The following is a 9,791-nucleotide window of genomic DNA, read 5'->3' on the forward strand; positions in this document are numbered from 1 at the left end:
TATTTTCTTCTCTAGACTAAATAAGCCCAGCTCCCTCAGCCTCTCCTCAGAAGTTATGTGCCCCAGCCCCCTCACCATTTTTGTCACGCACCACAGGACTCTCTCCAATTTGTCCACATCCTTTCTGAGGTGGAGGGCCCAAAACTGAACACAGTACTCCAGCTGTGGCCTCACTGGTGCTGAATAGAGGGCAATAATCACTTTCCTTGACCTGCTGGCATCGCTTCTACCAATGCAGCCCAGTATGCTATCATCTTCCAGGTGGTTGATAAAGGCATTGCACAAAACTGGCCCCAGGACCAACCCCTACTCCACTTGATACTGACTGCTAACTAGACATCAAGCCATTGATTATTACCCTCTGAGCTGGATGCTTCAGCCAGTTTTCTATCCATCTTACAGTACATTCATCCAGCCCATACTTACTTTGCTTGCCTGCAAGAATGTTGTGGGAGACCTTATGAAATGCTTTGCTAAAATCATGGTATACCATATCCACTCATCTCCCCATGTCCACAGAGCCAGGCACCTCATCACAGAAGGCAATCAGGTTGATCAGGCATGACTTGCCCTTGATGAATCTATCCTGACTGTTCCTAATCACCTTCTCATCCAAGTGCTTAGAAATGGATTCCTCAAGGATCTGCTCCATGACTTTTTCCAAGGACTGAGGTGAGGCTGACTGGTCTACAGTTCCCTGGATCCTCCTTCTTCCCTTTCTTAAATATGGGCACTATGTTTGCCCTTTTCCAATCATCTGGGACCTCTCCTGATGGCCATGAGTTTTCAGATATGATGGCCAGCAGCTCTACAGTCTCATAAGCCAGCTCTCTCAGAACCCTTGGGTGCATCCTGTTCAGCCCCATGGAATTATACATGCCCAGGTTTTCTAAATAATTCCTAACCTGTTCTTTTGCCACCATTGGCTGATAACCTCCTCCCCAAACTGCACTGCCCGGTGCAGGGAAATGACCCTGCCTGTGAAAACATGGAGCACTTCAGCCTTTTCTGCATCCTCTGTCACAAGGTTGCCTCCCCCATTCAGTAAGGGACCCACACTTTTCCTGATCCTCCTCTTGCTACCGTCACATCCATTGCTAGCTGCAACCCCAGTTGCACTTTTGCCTTCCTGACTTCATCCCCTCATGAGCAAGCAATACTTATACTCCTGCCTAGTTACTTGTCCAAGTTTCCACTTCTTATAAGCTTCCTTCTTGTGAATTAGTTTACTAAAGAGTTCCCTACTAAGCCAAGCTGGTCTTCTGCCATACTTGCTAGTCTTCCTGTGCATCAGGTTGATTTGTTTCTGCATTCTCAGTAAGGCTTCTCTAAAGTACAGCCAGATCTTTCCTCTTCTCTGATGCAAAGGCTGCCTAAAACAGCACACCCTTATTCATTTTCCCCTGCCTGTTAGTTCTGCACAACTACATAGAATAACATTCTATAGCAAATGGCTCTGAAATCTAGCAGGATCCCTCTGGTCATCCTATTAAAATCATGTATGCAATATCAGGGGTTGAGTTTGGTTCATTGATCAGGGTATTAGCCAGGACTTGAGGCACTGGGTTTCAATTTCCTGCTCCATCCAAAACTTTCTACTTGACCTTAAGTGAGTTACATTTGTATTAACATATTGCATCCATATACCTCTCATTTCCCAAATCTCCAGGTAATAGATTTTTTTCCCTGGCATTTAATTAATCAGTCAATCAGAGGAAGAGCCACACACCTCAAGGATATTGTTTTCAGTTAATTTTCTATAGTTAAATATTGAAAGCAAGTCATCTTCCTACAAGAGCTGTGAATAAAGGCAGCTTGTCATCTTAGAAGATCAAAACAACACAGCTGTAGCAAACAAATTACAGTTTATAGGAAATACATCTTTTGCTACACCTGGTCTATGTTCCTGTGGCTTCCTTTAAACCATCTAAATGTAGACTAGGAGCAGCACATGCAGTTGTTCCTGGGGGGCTGGCGAGTTCCCCTGTAACTCAGAGTGGGAAAGGGACAAGTGGGATTTGGGGGAGCTCGTGGGTCCCTGTGGTCTGCTGGGTCTGGGTGGGTTAGTAGTATCAAGGAGGGGCTGTGTTTCTACAGGGAATGAGGTGGAGGAAATAAGGGGGCTAAAAATAGCTCAGTCAGGGTCAGGGAGGTTGGAATAATGCAGGCCTGGCTGGGCTTTCACACCCCAGGGCTGAGCTGAGAACAGAGAGAGGTGTTCACAAGATCAGGTTAACCCTTTCTTAGATCAAGTTAATCCAATCTCAGTCTAAGTCAGCACACCTACTCAGGTGAACTAACTTAGATTGGGAGAACCATTTTGGGGGTTAAAACCCTCTGCACAACTGTAGGATTGAGCATCTAATTTACCTAACCAGGGTTAGGTACACACTCCTAGAGTCCATCTCTTTCACTGTGTTGACAATGACTCCTGCAGGGTCCCCAAGCACTGATGTGTTGGGAGGAGGTCCTCAAGGACTCCATTTCTAAGCATGTGAAGGAAAAGTTGATTAGGAACAGTCAGTACTGATTCACCAAGGTCAAGTCACGGCTGACCAACCTGACTGCCTGATGAGATGTCTGGCTCTGTGGATTCAGGGAGACCAGAGGATACGATATACCTTGAATTTAGCAAAGCTTTTGATATGGTCTCCCACAACATTCTCGCAAGCAAGCTAAGGAAGTATGGGTTGGATGAATGGACTGTAAGATGCATAGAAAACTGGCTGGATTATCAGGCTCAAAGGATAGTAATCAATGTCTCAATGTCTAGTTCACAGCCAGGATCAAGTAGAAGACCCCAGCAGTCAGTCCTGGGGCCAGTTTTGTTCAATATCTTCATCAACAACCTGGAAGATAGGATGGAGTACACACTCAGCAAGTCTGCAGATGACACCAAGATGAATGGACTAGTAGATATGCTGAAGGGTAAAGCTAGTATTCGGAGAGACCTAGATACATTGGATGATTGGACCAAAGAAATCTCATGAGGTTTAACAAGGACAAATGAAAAGTCCCACACTTAGGACGGAACAATCCCATGTACCAGTACAGACTGGGAACCAACTAGCCAAGCAGCAGCTCTGTAGAAAAGGGCCTGGGGTTACAGTGGCCAAGTGTGCCCTTGTTGCAAAGATGACTTTAAATCATACTGAGCTGCATTGATAGGAGTGTTACCAACTGATTGAGGGAAGTGATTATTGCCCTTTATTCAACACTGGTGAGGGCACATCTGGAGTACTGTGTCCAGTCCCCCCCCACCATCCAGTCTACCCCTGCCCCGTGATCTCTACCCCCACTACAGAAAGGATGTGGACAAGTTGGAGAGAGTCCAGTGGAAGGCAACAAAAATGGTTATGGGGCTGGAGCATATGACATGACGAGAGACTGAGGGAACTGGGCTTACCTAGTCTGGAAAAGAGAAGACTGAGGGGGGTTTTAATAACAGCCTTCAACTACCTGAAGAGTGGTTACAAAGAAGATGGAGCTAAACTGTTCTCTGTGGTGGCAGTTAACAGAAAAAGGAGCAGTGGTCTCAAGTTGTAGCAAGGGAAGTTATAGTTAGAGAATTGGAAAGGCTCTCTCATTAGGTTGGTAGTAAAGCACTGGAACAGGCTGTTCAGAAAGCCTGTGGAATCTCCACCCTTAGTTTTTAAGACCCAACAAGACAAAGCTTTGACTAAGATGATATAGCTTGGCTCCTGCTTTGAGCATTGGGTTAGACTAGATGACCTCCTCAGGTCCCTTCCAACCCTAATTTTCTATGATTTTATGGTTTACACTCAGATTCAAACTGTGACTGTGATAGGCAAGTATTTGGTAATTTGCCTCGTACCACCTTTATGTTTTCCCAGTCCAGGGTGTCTTAGCTCTAGATCTGTTACACCAGAGGAGACTATAGAAGAGGAGCAAAACAGTCTTCACAGATGTCTCAAATCCAGCCATTAACCCAGATGAGTAGGCTTCAGGCATTTCTAATTAGAAACTATTTCCTAGGCAGAACAGTAGATGGCATAAGAAGACCAGCGAATTTTTTACTGATTCAGTAACTCAGAATCAAAGAATCACCCTGGAATTTTACGCATAGAACAGTGTGCCATAAATGTACAAGGAATACTATAGAAATGCCGCACAAACAATCTTTTCCATAAATCACCAGTAGTGTAATGAGGGGTGACATGATTGCCAGTTTAGAAGGATGCAAGATTGGCAGGTGCTGCTACCAGCCTGGCCACTGCCAACACCCAGGGTGCAAAAACTGCCTGTTTCACCTTGCTCACCTTCCAGTGTCATAATTGATATGTTTTACTTATTTAAAGTGTTGTTCACTTGTATGGCATTAGAAAGCAAATGCACATGATCTTTGTTGAAAAGACAAAAATTTCAATAAAATAATGGAGAAGGTGATTGATAGTCTAAATCTATACCCTACCACCACAATTCACTGGGACATCACTAGGATTGAATGGGCCTGACAGATTTCTTTACAGAAGCTGTCCATGTGTTGGTTAAAATAGAATACTTGCATTAGTTCTATTCCTCCCAATAAGCTTTGTCTAAAAAGAAGAAATCAAAAAGACCAAAGGTAACCAGATGAGCTCTATTTTTCCCAAAAATTGAGCAAATTTCACTCCTGGAGTCAGTGAAACAACAGGAATGATTATAGTGGCATGAAGGGACACAGCTTTTACATGCAGATGAGCTTCAAATAGTTCAGGGTTGGCCAACCAATGGTACATATGCCATAAGTGGCATGGGAAGCCTGTGTGGGGCATTCAGTAGATTGGGAAGGAGACATGCAACACAGCAGCAGATAGGGCAGGAAGCAGAAAGCAGAGTAGCAGATCAGTCAGGGAGCACAGAACAGGAAACAGAAAGTACAGCAGTAGATCAGGCAGAGCAGCAGATCAGGAAAGGGAAGGGGATCAGAGTAACACTCATTTGTGGCACACCCAACAAAAAGGTGAAACAGTTGATTCTGAAAAATGCCAAGCACTCCGGCTAAGTACAGTAGCTCTAGAAGACTGAGGTGGAAGTGCTCCAACCTTCGAGCCTTACCCTAAGCACCCAAGATTAGGTTGGGATCAAGCAGAACATATGTTAGCCCTTTTGGGGGGGGGGGGGAGGAGGGGCTCCTCTAGCCTTGCATCACAGGCACCGCAGGCACTGTCCCCACTCCCCAACCTCTCCCAGGCACACACACTGGGGCTGTGGGAGGAATGCAGTGCAAAGAAGAGATGTGCCTCATTTTAATCAAATGTTGAAACTGCCAAACTTTTACTTTGTTTAATAAGCAGACTAAGGAATGTTGCCTGCTCTGTAACTTAAAACCTTCTTCTCAGTTAACACTGAGGGCATCTATACATGTGTGATTTAATTAAAGGGTAGGGCGATTTAATTAAAGCGGCCACAGGGTCCTATGTATTCAGCATCCCATGCTTCAAAATGGCAGTGGAAGTGCTTTAACTAAAGCTCATTCAAAGAGCTTTAGTTAAAACAGCCCCACCACCATTTTGAAATGCAGGGACACTGAATACATGCCACGCAGAGGCTGCTGGAGCACACTACTTATCACACTCCAGCAGACTCAATTAATGGAGTCTGCTCTGATGTGTGCCAATTAGCACATGTTGGAACAGAGGTCCATCACATGTATACGTGCCCAGAGAGAATGGGGAAAGACCCTGGCTGCACTGGGCAGTTATGTCACTGAGGGGGAGAGGAGAGTGGGAAGCTGCAGGGGCTCAACTTAAACATGAAACTTTGGGGCAGCAGGAGGAATGTTGCATGTGAAACTGCTACCCCTCAGTTTAATGTTGCAGCTGCCAAACTTTTTGTGGGCACAGTAAAGGAAAACTGTGTAATGCTGCCCACTCCAGAATGCAGACCTGAGCCCAGGGAGCTACCTATCCTCACAGAAGCTGCTCTGCTCCCCTGCAGCAGACCACAGGCCCACAGTGGTCTGGCCCGGTGGGCTGGTGGGCCACTCCCTCTCACCCCCCATTCTGAGCACTCCTGAGCCCTTCTGGGACTGGCCTGGAACCTCTTTGTGGTCCTGCGCCTATGCTGGTCACTGCCAGCAGCTAGTGAGTTGGAAGGTGGGCAGAACCAACGCCAGCCCTGGCATCTGGTCTCAGGCAGGTTGGTCCCCCCGCCCCAGTGCTACTCCCCAGAGCGAGCCCTGCCAGATGCTAAATCTCCTCTTTCAGGGCTCTCCCACTACCCCAGCATCTCCTAATCTATGCACAGTGTGGAGTGCTCCTGCACAGTTGCCATCCAGGACTCCCCCTGTGGGACTCTCGGGCATGTTGCCCCAGGAAGAAGTCCCTGGAGCTCTCCATGCTGGAGGAAGGGCAGCCATCCCATGACTCCTGCCTGGGGGGGCACCAGTCTCACCATGGGAGGTGGCACTGATGCCACTCAGGGGTGGCATAGCTGGAGGCAAATTGGTCTTTGACCCTGTACATAAAACTCCTTATCCTGGCATTGCAACTCTCTCAGCTTCATACAGCTGAGAGATAATTTAGATAAAGGGTGGGATGAGTGGAAATGAAATGATCATTCAGAGTAATCCAATATAAAATCTATTCCTGCTGTGTTTTATACCAACACCAAATGAGACCCTGCATTAGGCACAAGCTTGGCAGAGACATGGGTCAAACTGAACAGGCTGAGATCTGGGTCCAGATGCTTCAAAACAACACTGTATAAGGTGAACATCTTGGACAGGCCCCCCCCATGTGAATACCGTGTCCATCAAACAGCACAACACTTGATCAAAAGCTACAATCTTTCCAAATGCTCACATGGGGTAGATGGAATCTGCATGCTGAGTGATAATACTAGACAGTAGCTCATAGATGGCCAGAGGAAACAAGCCAGGGGGGAGGGAGTTTGGAAATAGGGGCTTCACTGCCTCAGGTCACTGACAGCCTGGGAGCAGGGCCTGCCCAGCACTCAAGCAGATCACATGAGCACTGGCTGAGGCAAAAGCGCCATCCTAGGAGAGGTGGGTTAGCAGAGTGCTGCAAAACACCATGAGTTGCATGGGAATGTGACTCGCAATGGCATCTGGTACAGATGTTCATTACGGTGTTCCATCTTACAGCACTAAAGTCTGATACCACATCCATCCAGGGGTAACTTAAAGCAGGATCTGCAATTGTTACAGCCCTCTGTGTGCATTGACCATCTGTTTGGTTATGGCTGTACAGTGCTTTCTGCATGCTTACTGTGCAATAAGTGTAACTTCTGTACCTGGCCTCCATTAACAACTGCAAACTCTCAACTTCCTTAGAAGAGCACCTAATAAGTGACCCATGCACTGCACTATTTCCAGTAACTAATAAAAAAATATTCAAGTAATTTCTTCCCATCAGACCCTCCAGTGAGTTGAGGTAGGGAATATCTGACTCAAGGGGGTTGTGGTTGGAAAACTGCTGAAAGACAAACATTGCCACATTTTAGGTACCCACTCTCTCCCAAGCACAGCCACTGCATTTTAAAAAATACGTACTCCAAAGGGAACATATGGCAACAGTCTACTCACAAAATCTGTAAGTTAATTCATAATTTACATAACGCAAGTATACATACATGGCTTTCCTAAATGGCCTTAGTAAAGAGTTTGCACAGGAGTCAGCAACATTTTTGGCTGGGGTGTCAAAGACACCAAACCTCCATCCATGCCTCAACTAGGTGTGCTAGAGGTTGGGAAGCCGTGAGGGCCCCAGTCCTCATTGCTAGTGGTGGCTGCACAGGTGCCTCCAAGTGAACTATGGGGTAGGGGCCAGGGTTGTCCTGCCTTGGCACCTTCCCCTCTATGTGCCATGTAGGGCCCATGCCCATCACCTGCTGCAGCTACCCAGAGCCTGCGCACTCACCTCCAGGCACAAGGCTCGGAAGGGAGCTGTGACAGTGCGACCCTGGGCCCTCCTGCACCATCTGCCCTGAGGCGTGCATGCAGGAGCCAGTGCTGAAGCCGCGGAGTCTGGTGCAGCTGTTTGCAGCCTCCCCGCTGCAACCGGCCCAGGCTCTGGGCAGCTGCTGCCAGCCACAGACCGTGGGCCACTTGCAGCAGGGCTTGCAGCCTCCTGGTGACTTGAGGAAAGCAGCCCATGCCCCGTGGCCAGCAGCAGCTACCCAGAGCCTGGGCCAGCTATGGTATGCCAAAGAGAATGGCCTCGTGTCCCATGCTCGGGCACGTGTGCCAGGGATTGCTATTTCCCAAATGAGCAGCTTTTAGGTTCCTTTTAATTCTGGTTGTTAGTTTCTTATACATTTATCATTTAAAATAAATGTTATTTTTATTGGATTTGTATTTTTGGATTGCAACAGGTTAGCAAGAGTGAGGCCCATGAGCTGCATCCAAAATTCAAGAGGCCTGAACTGGAACTGCAAGTGAGCAAATGTTTATACAAGGACACTGATAAGTGAAATTGATAAGTGTTGTCCCATTCTATTCATAGCCCCTACTGAAAACAGATCGGCCCTTTTATTTCCTTGCTATTCTGAGATTATAGTTGGTACCCCACTCCTGCTTTTCCCCCCCACCCCAGCTTCAGTACTGCTACTACTGACTGACAGGAAGCCAGCCACCAAGCAGGTCCTCATAGTTAGCATTAAGTTTTCCCTGTTTTTCTCTGGCTCTGCAAAGCTTCTTCTGCCTGGATAGTTGCCCACTTTTAGCTCTGCCCATACCATCTCTGATCTTCTCTCGCTCTTCCAGCTTGCCTGCCTCTCCCAGCATTCCTGCCCCACTGCTCTCACACCTCACTTGTTCTATAATCCTTCCTTCCTTCATTAGGCTGAAATAACCCAATATACTTTATGTACCATTCATTACAACATCCTTACATCCCTACCCTTTGATCACATCTATTAGATACGAAAAGGAAAGAGAGAAAAGGAAGGGGGAAACCCCCACAAAATACAACACACACATACACTACAGTAGCTATCTTCCAAACCTCCACCCATGCCTCAACTAGGTGTGCCAGAGGTTGGTAAGCCATGAGTGACTGCACCAAACTGGAAGAATGGAGAGTGCCTTCACCAGTATCTCATGTAAATGCTTCAGAAAAGATGACCTTCCATAACCTTGTAGCTAGGACACTTGCTTTATAGATGGGAGTTCAAGCAGTCAGGCTGAACTCAGATCTCTCTCTCAGAGAATGCTCTAACCACTAAACTATTAAGCAAAAGACTGGTACCATCATCACTTTATTTCCCAGCTTCATTTTTAAATAAAAGTGTCCATTGGTGTTCTGTTTTCCAGTGGACTCAGTTATGTTGGTATGCATTAGGTATAAGTACCAGATTAAGTTTGTCCAGAGACATAGTAGAAGCCTAGATGCTGCTTTGCCTTGTTTTTAGATTGCAAGAGACCTTAGCTGGAACCTAGAAACACAACTTTTGAGAACAGGGCATTTCTGTACATGCAAAGAAGTCTAAAGTTGAGGCACCAAGGGAACATTCAGGACCAAAAATGTAAGCACTGAGTAGGCTGTGGCCAAAGACAATTTTCAGGACCCCTTTTGGGGAATTGAGTACCTCCTAACATAGAGGCGGGTAATTATTTTGGCTGGAGGGCCACTTAACAAGTTTTGGTGAGCTGTCAAGGGCCACAAAAGTAGCTCCACCCCTTGACAGGTGCCCCACCTTCTGGTTGCCATCTTAGGACTGGCAGTCCCACTCCTAACCCCTGGCCTTTGCCACCAGCAGTCCCTTCCCCTGCCTCGGAAGTATTTTTTTTTTGGGGGGGGGGGGGGGGGGGGGGGGGGGGCCCTTTT

This window comes from Gavialis gangeticus, unplaced genomic scaffold (assembly GCF_001723915.1).
Source record: "Gavialis gangeticus isolate Ggan-Ray unplaced genomic scaffold, GavGan_comp1, whole genome shotgun sequence".
In the NCBI taxonomy this organism is placed as follows: Eukaryota; Metazoa; Chordata; order Crocodylia; family Gavialidae; genus Gavialis; species Gavialis gangeticus.